Source organism: Ahaetulla prasina, chromosome 6 (assembly GCF_028640845.1).
Source record: "Ahaetulla prasina isolate Xishuangbanna chromosome 6, ASM2864084v1, whole genome shotgun sequence".
In the NCBI taxonomy this organism is placed as follows: domain Eukaryota; kingdom Metazoa; phylum Chordata; class Lepidosauria; order Squamata; family Colubridae; genus Ahaetulla; species Ahaetulla prasina.
The window spans coordinates 85,971,169-85,982,113 of record NC_080544.1 but is presented as its reverse complement, the minus strand read 5'-3'; positions in this window follow the sequence as shown (position 1 = coordinate 85,982,113).

Below are 10,945 nucleotides of genomic sequence, written 5' to 3'. Positions count from 1 at the left end.
CTAACCATAAGTGGATTTTCTACAAATGGGATTTTCCTATGTATTTTGCAAGGAAATATAGATAACGCAGGCTCGAAAAATATGCAATCTTCTAACCATACACAGGGGCTCCGAATCCATTGGTAATGTCCATTTTGCTCTCTGAATTCATGGAGACTTAACCCTAATCCTAAATCAACGGTGTCAGACTCAATTTCATTCATTTATTGTTTTTGACCTCGTGGTGGGTGGCTGGGTGGCTGGGGTGGCGTGGACAGTTTGACATCACTTATTTCAGGGCACTTGTGTGGTGGGGCTGAGGGGACCCATTGTCTCTAGTGGAGGAAGGCGAGACCAGTGGGAGCGCCAAGCCCTTGTCCTCCAGAGGAGCCTTGCCATCTGCTGGTGGCCAAGTGCTATGGCAGGCCTTTCCTTCCTTCCTTCCTTCCTGCCTTCCTGCCTTCCTTCCTTTTCTTGTTCCTTCCCTCTTCCTTGTCCTTTCTTGTTTCTTCCCCTCTTTCCTTCTTTTTCCTTCCTTGATCTCTTCCCATCTTTCTTTCTTTCCCTTTCTCCTTTCCTGTCCTTTCTTGGATGCTCAAATGCAAATGGGGAAACATTTCTCCTTTTGTTTTGTTTTGCTTCTAGTTTGTTTTAGCCCTTTTCCAGCAAAAAAGAGGCTCTGGGGGGGGCGCATGCAGCCCCTGGGGCTCCTTTTTCGCTGGCAGAGGGCTGCAGGAGGCCATCCAGGCTGAAAACCAGCCCTCCTAAGCTCCGTTTTCGCTGGTAGTGGCACTGAGCGCTGGTCCTTCACCATTTCCATGGCTGCCCCGCGGGCCAGAATTAAGCACACCACTGATCAGATCTGGCCCATGGGCCTTGAGTTTAACACCCCGGTCGAGGCAGTCACCATAGTCAATACTGCCTTGAAGGCACAAACAAACATTGTCATTCACACACACACACACACACACACCCAAGGCAGCCACATCCCTTCACTAACTTGCTTTCCAGCCCCAGGAGCATAACAAATTAAAGTTTAATTTATGTGTATTGTTTAATGGACTGCTAAATTGGCCAGGTCCACCCAGTCTCATGACCACCCAGCCACACCCCCTCCCAGCCAGTCCACCCACCCCCAAACAGTCTAAGGGACCATGAATTAGCCCCCTATTTAAAAAGTTTTGAGGACCCCTGCTATAGATTATCCTTCCTTTTTGCCTTTCCAAAAGGAATTCTGGGTTTGCTTTTTCTCTGAAACTACACTTTCTAATTTAACTGCATACATATATTACTTCTAATTTAGAGAAGGGCATTGGCCAGAACTCAGTGTTCAAAATGTTTTCTATTGGGCTCTCTGATGAATCTTACCGGTAGAGTGGGAACTAGCCCACTGGTGAAGAAAAATAAATTTCCACTTAGTTTCATTTTTCCATTAAGAATAGAGTTGCAATTTAGGAATCCATACTACGTCTCCAAATCCTGGTCAGCTGTATCCTTTCTCTGCCATAAATAAACATTTGTGTCAGAGCTACAAGGCAAAATTTTAGAGCCGAAAGAGAACACTAGGTGTCATTTTAGAGCACTAGTGGGTCTTTTAGCTTTTGGGGTTATGACTTGGACTCAATAAAACGAAGATTGAAAATTGGTCTTTGTTTCTAATAACATGAGTAAATCATTAGGAAACAACTAGGGGCAGTCTTTAATTACAAAAAGGTTGTACCATGAAAAGATCATCAGAAACTAAAGCACTAGTCTATAGTCAATTATTGGCTCTAATAATAGAGAGCAGTAAAATTATAATCCAGTATATTTAAACAACATGAGGTTGTAAAAAGCTTTTTCATTGTAATACGTTGCTAACCTGCAACCTTTTTGGACCCAGTGCCTTCCAGGTAAACTATAAAATATAAAGTATTATATCTATTTCTTAACCGTTAGAAGGGCATTTATGCTTAACTATTTGATGCTAAGTGAATAGTACTTACCGGGTACAAGTACCCGTTCTCTCTCTATGCCACCTTCAATACTGGTGGGGCAGAGGCCTTCCTGTTGTGTAGCACCAGGGATTATGCTGAGGATTTTCTAGGATTAGGCCATAGTAATAGTTTATAAAGCAGCAGAAGGTGAATCTTTCCTCTTCCGTTTCTTCTTTTCTCTTGAAAAGGATTTGGAGATTTTGGACAAAAGCTGAGCATCTATGTACGAAAGAGTTTGATTTTCACAGTAATAGCTGGAAAGAAATCCTGACCCATCTTCAGGTTGTTGTCCTCCAATGGTGGCTAGTGCCAGGCCTCATAAATGGGACAGGTGGCGACTTTTTAAAATCTGTCCTTTTTTAGTTCACGCTGACTTTCCTTCTCAGTTCTCCAATTGAAAAGCCTAGCGAAGGAAAATTCAGAAAATGACATAAATGCTGAAGACCTTTTTCAGCACTGCAGCTGGCCTTTTCATTTTGAATGGGTTTAATGTAATCAAGTGCCTATTTACACTAAATTGTTCTTCAACTTTTGCTGCAATTGAGACATTTGCGTCTTTGAAAAGTCTCCAGCTGTAAATATGGATCCTGCCCCACACCTTGGTGCCTGGAATCAATATGTGTTTCTCGCATCTACAAGACATTTTTGGACAAGTAATACCCCGAAAAAGCCAGACTGTGTTATGTTTTTGTTTTGGACTACAGCCAGTGCAGACCTGCAAAGTCTGCATGTTTGACATGTTTATGGATCCATGGTGTCACCCTGGTTTTATACACGCTTCCAGCAACTCAACTAACACATTGGGGTTTTTTTTTTATTAATTGACTTGCAAGTGACCTTCTATTATAATTCCTAAAACATCAGACTGAAGGCACACTAGAGAACCTAGTGGACTGACAGCAGATTGACATGATTTAAAAAGACAATGCTCCCTTTCTGATTTTCTATCAGATGCTGTGTTTTTGAATCACAATCACAAAGGCCTGATTTTAAGAATGATTGTGGCACAAATAGATGGATGCCACCTTTATTTTATTTACAGCATTCCTGTGCTCTATAATGATGGTTTTCTTTGGATATCTTAAGACAGCAAACAAAATTTAGTATCATAACAGATAATCCTCAACTTAGAACCCTTCATTTAGCGACTGTGTGAAGTTACAATGGCACTGAAACAAGTCCCTTATGACTTGTCCTCACACTTACAACCTGTGCAGCATGGCCTCCGTGGTCACATGATCAAAATTTGGATTCTTGGCAACTGGCATCTATTTACCATGGGTCATGTGATCACTTTCCCAGCTAAGCTGCTGACAAGTAAAGTCTATCAGAAAGGCCGGATACACACTTAACCAAAGTGTGATTCATTTAACAATTATGGCAAAAAAGATAGTAAGATCAGATATTTCACTTAAAAACCTCCTTGCTTAGCAATGGAAATTCTGGCCCCAATTGTGGTCATCAGTCAAGGATTGCCTTTATTCTATAAACAATTGATTAAACCATTGATTAACTATTAATTAAGTGATTAAACTGGCCAACAGTTTGGTGTTGTGGTTAGAGCACTAGGCTAGAAAATGGAAGACTGACTTCAAGTCCTGCCATGAAAGTCAGCTGGGTGACCTTGGGCCAGTCACCCTATCTCAGCCCAACTGACCTCACAGAATTGCTATTGTGGGGAAAATAGGAAGAGGCAGGATACTAATAAAATGCAAATAAAAATGTAATAAACAGCCATGTCTTCCCATTTTATGGGGCTTATGGACCAACCAAACAAATCTTAGAGGAGTCTTTCATAACTGGGATGGTTTCTAAGAAGGTTCTCCTTCTCTCTGACAGCAAACTGCACACAGTGGTGGGACTTTGAGCAGGGAGTTTTCAGATATTAACTTTGCTGAGGAAGTTGTGCTGAGCATACATTTGACCTTGGGAAGTAGGCAGTGCAGCACAGATTCTGCTAGGTTAAAAATGATAACATAGAAGCTTTCAACATGGTCTTTTGATGCAACTTTTTAAATTCAGAAGACCTTGCTTGAGGTTAACAGCATTGTCAATACACCTTGAACCAGTTTCATATCAGGAAGGAAGATTTAGAGTTGCAAACGTTGGAATATAACATTTCAAATAGAAGAAGCTAAATAATAAATATGCAAAAGTTGATGTTTAATCATTTATATAGCAAATAACAATACGATGATGACGACCATTTCTTGGGCATGTTAAATATGGACCACTCCATAAATTCATAATTATTTAAAAAAAGTTAAAGTCTTTTTTTAAAAAAAATACCAGCACTCCAAAACTAACAGGGTGTTCCAAACTGGTACTTGAAGAGGAAAATTGTAAGAATAACTCAACTCTTCAATCTTCCTAATCCCCTGCAAGGTTTTGTAGCCAACTCCTGTCGGTATTTTTATGTGTGAAGCAATTTGCTTTAATAACGCAGTACGCTGTGATCTTCCTGCTGATAGAGTCCAGAACTAGGTGTCTTTGGATAGGTTGTGCTGTATTACTAACCCTGAGGGGTCAGGAGTTTAGACAGCCTAATGAACAAAAGCAGCCTGTCCTCTCCTGGGTACATCTGGTTCACGAGCAATACTCGGTTTTCTTTCTGAGACTTGTCACATTCAGTCATCTTCCATTAAGAAATTTCTTATGAGATCCCTGTGAAATATTTTTAACCTTACCACTATTGTACCCTATTAAATTAATCAAATTAATATTTAATGGACAACTTAACTAAATCTTTGTGAAATAACATTGCATCATTATTGGGCTTTTGTTTGTATCTCTTTGCATTTTGTTCTGTTTGAATAATCAGGCAATTGTGTATCTGTTGGATAGTCCAGCATGAAGAACTCTGTGTAATTCCTTGATAAGAGAAATTTTTGCTGGTCTGTGGGTACAAAGAGAGACTCCTGTTGTTCATTAGGAATGCAAGGTCATTATATCCTGGTACCATATCAAATTCACAATAAAGGCAAAACTCTGGATGGAAAGCTCTTAATGACGGGAGTGTTTGTCATTTTACTTATGCTCAGTGGGCAGAAGTTCTCTTGAGGACCAAGAGGAATGAAAAAGTTCTATGCCTTGTCAGAAGAGTTTTATTTGCTTTAATAATCCTGGAGGAGTTTGTAACACACTGTCCAGCATGCAGATTAATCTTGCACAAATATCTCAAGCACACTGATATTTCAGACAAAATGCCCATAGCAAAGAGTTTTCAATAAGGTGACTCTTAAGATGGTGATAGTTTTGTTTTCCTTCTAACATGAAGAAGAAAGCAAAAGTGGGCAGGAATACACAGCCATAACTTGGACTTGGACAAAATCTGAATTTGATGTAGGTAAGTGTTCCTTCTGAGCACATGCAGAGCAAAACCTCAAAACCTATTTTGAAAAATATATTTGAAATTGAAATTGAAACAACCTAGTATGACAGGTTCAATGACTTGGGGAATCAAATCAATGACTTGTGGAATAATAAAAGGTTTGTTTGTGCAACTGTGATAGGATTTTATTTTTCAAATTTAATCCTTAGTATGCATAAAATGTATCAAATAAAAGTAAAACCATAGAAATAGTTTAAAAACACTAACTAATCACTATCCCATCTTTAAAAGACTGGCTAAAGAGGAGTTGTCAAAGCTTTGACTAAGAGGGAAGGTTATGGGCTTAGATGTTTCTATAATATAATAAAAACAGAGTTGGAAACAGACCTTGGAGGCCTTCTAGTCCAACCCCTTGCACAGGCAGGAAACCCTACACCATCTCAGACAGATGGTTATCCAACATTTTCTTAAAAATTTCCAGTGCTGGAGCATTCACAACTTCTGCAGGCAAGTCGTTCCACTTATCAATTGTTCTAACTGTCAGGAAATTTCTCCTTAGTTCTAAGTTGCTTCTTTCCTTGATCAGTTTCCACCCATTGCTTCTTGTTCTACCCTCAGGTGCTTTGGAGAACAGCCCAACTCCCACTTCTTTGTGGCAACCCCTGAGATATTGGAACACTGCTATCATGCCTCCCCTAGTCCTTCTTTTTATTAAACTAGACATACCCAGTTTCTGCAATCATTCTTCATATGTTTTAGCCTCCAGTCCCCTAGTCATCTTTGTTGCTGTTCTCTGCACTCTTTCTAGAGTCTCAGCATCTTTTTTACATCGCAGCGACAAAAACTGAATGCAGTATTCCAAGTGTGGCCTTACCAAGGCATTATAAAGTGGCACTAACACTTCACGTGATCTTGATTCTATCCCTCTGTTTATGCAGCCCAAAACTGTGTTGGCTTTTTTAGCAGCTGCTGCACACTGCTGGCTCATATCTAAATGGTTGTCCACTAGGACTCCAAGATCCCTCTCACAGGTACTACTATTGAGCAAGGTACCACATATATGGTACCTGTGCATTTTGGGTTTTTTTGCCTAAATGTAGAACCTTACTTTTTTCACTGTTGAATTTCATTTTGTTAGATAGCGCCCAATGTTCAAGTCTGTCAAGATCCCTCTGTAACTTGAGCCTATCTTCTGGAGTATTGGCTATTCCTGCCAGCTTGGTGTCATCTGCAAATTTGATGAGTTCCCCATCTATCCCCTTGTCCATGTCATTGATGAAGATGTTGAAGAGTACTGGGCCTAAAACAGAGCCTTGGGGTACTTCACTGCATACTTCCCTCCATGTGGATGTAGTTCCATTGAGGACTACAGGTTGAGTGCGGTTGGTCAGCCAGTTACAAATCCATCTGGTGGTCATGTGGTGCTGTCTAACCCACATTTTTCTACTTTATCTAGTAGTAGGTTATGGTCTACTTTATCAAATGCTTTACTTAAGTCCAAGTAAGTTATATCGACAGCATTCCTCTGGTCTACTAATTTTGTCACTTTGTCAAAGAATGCAATAAGATTAGTCTGGCATGATCTGTTTTTGACAAACCTATGTTGGCTTTTGGTTATTATTATATTTGCTTCTAGGTGTTCAGTGATTAGTTGCTTGATTATCTTTTCCAGAATCTTCCCCAGTATTGATAAGTTTGTAGTTTCCTGGATCTGTTTTTTTTTCCTTTTTTGAAGATGGGAACTACATCAGCTCTTTTCCAGTCCTCTGGCAGCTCCCCTTTGCTCCAGGATCTTTGAAAGATATAGTTCAGTGGTTCTGAGATCTCATCTATCAGTTCCTCCAGAACCTTGGGGTGTAATCCATCCGATCCTGTTGATTTGAACTCGTCTAGGGTAGACAGGTGTTCAGTTTCCGTTTTCTTCCCTATTTTAACTTGTGTTTCTAATCTGTTTTTTGTGGTGCTGTTTTTGATAGGTTGGAATTTTTTTTCCTTTTTGTGTAAAGGCAGATGCAAAATATGAGTTAAGTAGATCTGCTTTCTCCCTGTTGCTTGTCATCTTCTTGCCACTTTTTCCCAGCAATGGGCCAATTGTTTCCTTAACTTTTTTCTTGTTTTTAACATGTTGGAAGAAGCTTTTTTTGTTATTTTTTACTTTTGTTGCTAGCCTATGTTCATTGTGAGCCTTAGCTTTCCTCACTTCATCTTTACAGGGTCGGGCTACTTGCTGATATTCTGCCTTAGTTATTTGCCCCTCTTTCCACTTTTTATACTTGTCCTTTTTGTCTTTCAATTTGTCAGATAGTTCTTTATGCATTCATGCTTGTTTCTTTTGAGATCTATTATTTTTCTTCTTCATTGGTATTGTGCTAGACTGCGCTTTTATAATCTCACTTTTCAAAGTTTCCCAAGCTTCTTGAGTTGTTTTCCCCTTGAGGATTCTCACCCATGGAATCCTTCTCAAGCTCTAAGTTTATTGAAATTAGCTCTCTTAAAGTCCAAGACTCTAGTTTGATTTTGTTCTACTACTTGTATTTGCTTAATGTCGAATTTCAATATTGTGTGATCACTTGCCCCCAAGGTGCCTGTAGCTTCAACGCTTTCTATCATTTCATCTCTGTTAGTGAGAATTAAGTCCAGTATGGCTGATCCCCTTGTCGCCTTCTCTACTTTTTGGGAAACAAAGTTGTCTGCTAGGTTTGTTAGGAACCTGTTGGATCTTCCACTTGGTGCAGAGTTTGTCTCCCAGTTGATGTAAGGTAGTTAAAATCCCCCATTAATACTATGATGTGCTTCCTACATACTTTAGTTAGCTGACTAGCAAAAAGTTCATCTACTTCCTCTGTTTGGTTGGGTGGCCTATAGTATAGACCTATGGCAATATCATTTTTAACCCCTTTTATATTGACCCAAATGCATTCAAGAAGATTTTCATCATTGTTGTGCTCTATTTCTGTAGAGATGTAGTTATATCATATATATAGTGCAACTCCACCAATTTATATCCCTCTAGCTGTATGTTCCATTTGTGGGTTTCATCCCACCAAGTTTCCGTAATGGCAACAATATCATATCTACCCTCATTTACTTGAATTTCTAATTCACCCTGTTTATTCCTCATACTCTGTGCATTGGTGTATAGACATTTGAGTCCATTTGGATTGACCTTGTGTTTGCTGTCTACATAACCTGTGTTGTGCCTGACTGCCCCTACTTTCTTGCCACCTGTTGGTTTAGTGCACATGGTATGGCACTCACTATTAAATGCTTGGTTTTGCTTGATAGCAGGGCTGATAATCTTACCCACACAGACATCTATGTTACATGCACTGATAACCCTATTAATTTTGGATTGCTGGGGACAGAAATTTTCTGTATCAATTAATTCTCTATCCCCACTGTTCAGTTTATCCAGAAAATCTGTGAATTTATTGCTAAGTAACTCAGTCCCTTTCTTTGATGGATGCAATCCATCTCTTTTGTACAGTTTTTCATTGGACCAGTTGCAGAGATCGTGACTAATAAAACCAAAGCCTTACCTTTTACACCACTTCTTTAGCCACACATTAAACTCCACTACACACTGGCCTTTACCTTTTTGTTCCTTATGTACTGGTAAAACCTCTGAAAAGATAAGCCTACAACCTATACTATTAAGTTCATACCCCAAGCTCTGGAAATCATTCTGCAAAGAAAGTACATCCTTTTGGGACAGATCATTTGTGCCAAGATGTATAATAGCATCAACATCAAAATCCTTACTGGCATTCTTGACTATCTTAAGAATACGCCTCTTGTCTCTGCTGGCAGTAGCACCAGGTAGACACCTGACCCCTTTCAAAACCTCCATATCCTTTCCTAAATTTACATCCCTTACAATTGAATCACCAATCAGAAGGTGGCTTCTCTTTTTGGATACCATGCTCTTCTTGTGTGACTGATCTGTAATACCTGATTCACACTTTTCCAAAGTAAATTCTTCATCTCAGACCATAATCCCCTCATTGTTTGAGTTATCAGTATCACAACTGTCTTGATCTGTCACTTTAGTGTCCCTATTAAGGTCAGCAAGGGGACTATATCTGTTATACTGGGACACTGCAAAAGCTTTGTCTTTATGGTTCACAGCTCTCACCCTGCCAGATCCCACGGTTGTCCATATTGCCCTTCTCCTGCAGGATCTTTGTGGTGGGGGGGCTGATGGCACAGCAGGTGGAATGGCTGAATTGGGCACCTAATTTCTGCTTGGAGAGCATAGATTAGAGATTCTAGATAGGTAATTTGTCCACATAGACTGCTAATTTGTTTACAAAGAGGACAGTACCCAAATTTGAAAAGAGTACTGCGAAAGACAGCTGCAAAACAAGTATTGCAGTGAACTAAGCCAGTCATTTTGAAATAGAATAAAATCACAATCTCAAGTGGACTAACCCTGAATATATTATTGCTATTTTTGATTTATAGTGATTGGATTAGATTCGCGCGCCGTTAGGCGCGCAGGTCATGAAAATGAGAATGAAATGAAGGCAGTTTCTCACCCCCAATCTCTCCTCACAGCGGCAGCTCCACCCACATGCTTCTCTGAAGTAAAATGAGAATGAAATGGAAAAAGCAGCTCCCAGAAGAATGGATTGTATAGCTCAGGAATGGAGAAGGACATCTGTTTTGTCTCTACAAATGGATGTCTCAATGCAAGGGTGCCTTCAGAAGGGTCTTTCCTGCCCATGCAGAGTTGTATGAAGATCTAATCAGTGGTGGGTTTCAAATTTTTTTGAGTGTGGCTTGGTGGGCATGGCATGGCTTGGTGGGCATGGCAAGGGAAGAATACTGTAAAATCTCCATTCCCTCCCCAATCCAGGGGAAGGATACTGCAAAATCCCCATTTCCTCCCTATCAGCTGGGATTGGGAGGCAGAGAATAGATGGGGCAGGGCTAGTCAGAATTTTTACTACCGGTTCTCCGAATTATTCAAAATTTCCGCTACTGGTTCTCCAGAACTGGTCAGAACCTGCTGAAACCCACCTCTGGATCTAATGCATTGGTGGTTGTGGTGGCGGCATTATTGTCATTGTTAGGATGAAAACTAACACCTTAAATTGTGCTGAGGAGTCAACCGACAGGGCAGATGAAGCATGTTCTAGCTAGCAACTTAAAAATTGCCATATTTTGCACCAATTAAACACTTCCTAAAATTGCTGAAGGCTAGCTTGAGTGTGTTTCCTTAATTTGCCCATCAGAAAGCTTAAAACGGAAGTTAAAGTCATTGTTCTATTCCCCCCATTAATCAGCAATAACCAGGTTAGTCAGAAAGCCTATCTGATTTACATTTATGGTTTTCCACACTGAATGTGACTAATTTTTTCCCTCAGTTTTTGCTATCAAACTAACTGGCTTATGAGCGCTCCTGAGTTGTGCTGTTGCAAGTGTGTGTCTCAGAAGCAAGTAGTGGACGTATGTCCCATGGAACAGAGGACACTCTCCAACATATAATACATGTTCTCTAGGACAAGAACTTCATCACTGTTGACATGAACATACCATCAGACATTAAACAAGAATTTATTTGTCCTGTTCTTCTTTAACAGGAACAGAACAATAACAGGATCTTCTCTGTTGCATGAAGTACAACCAAAACTAGTGCCACCTGGTGGTTAAACTA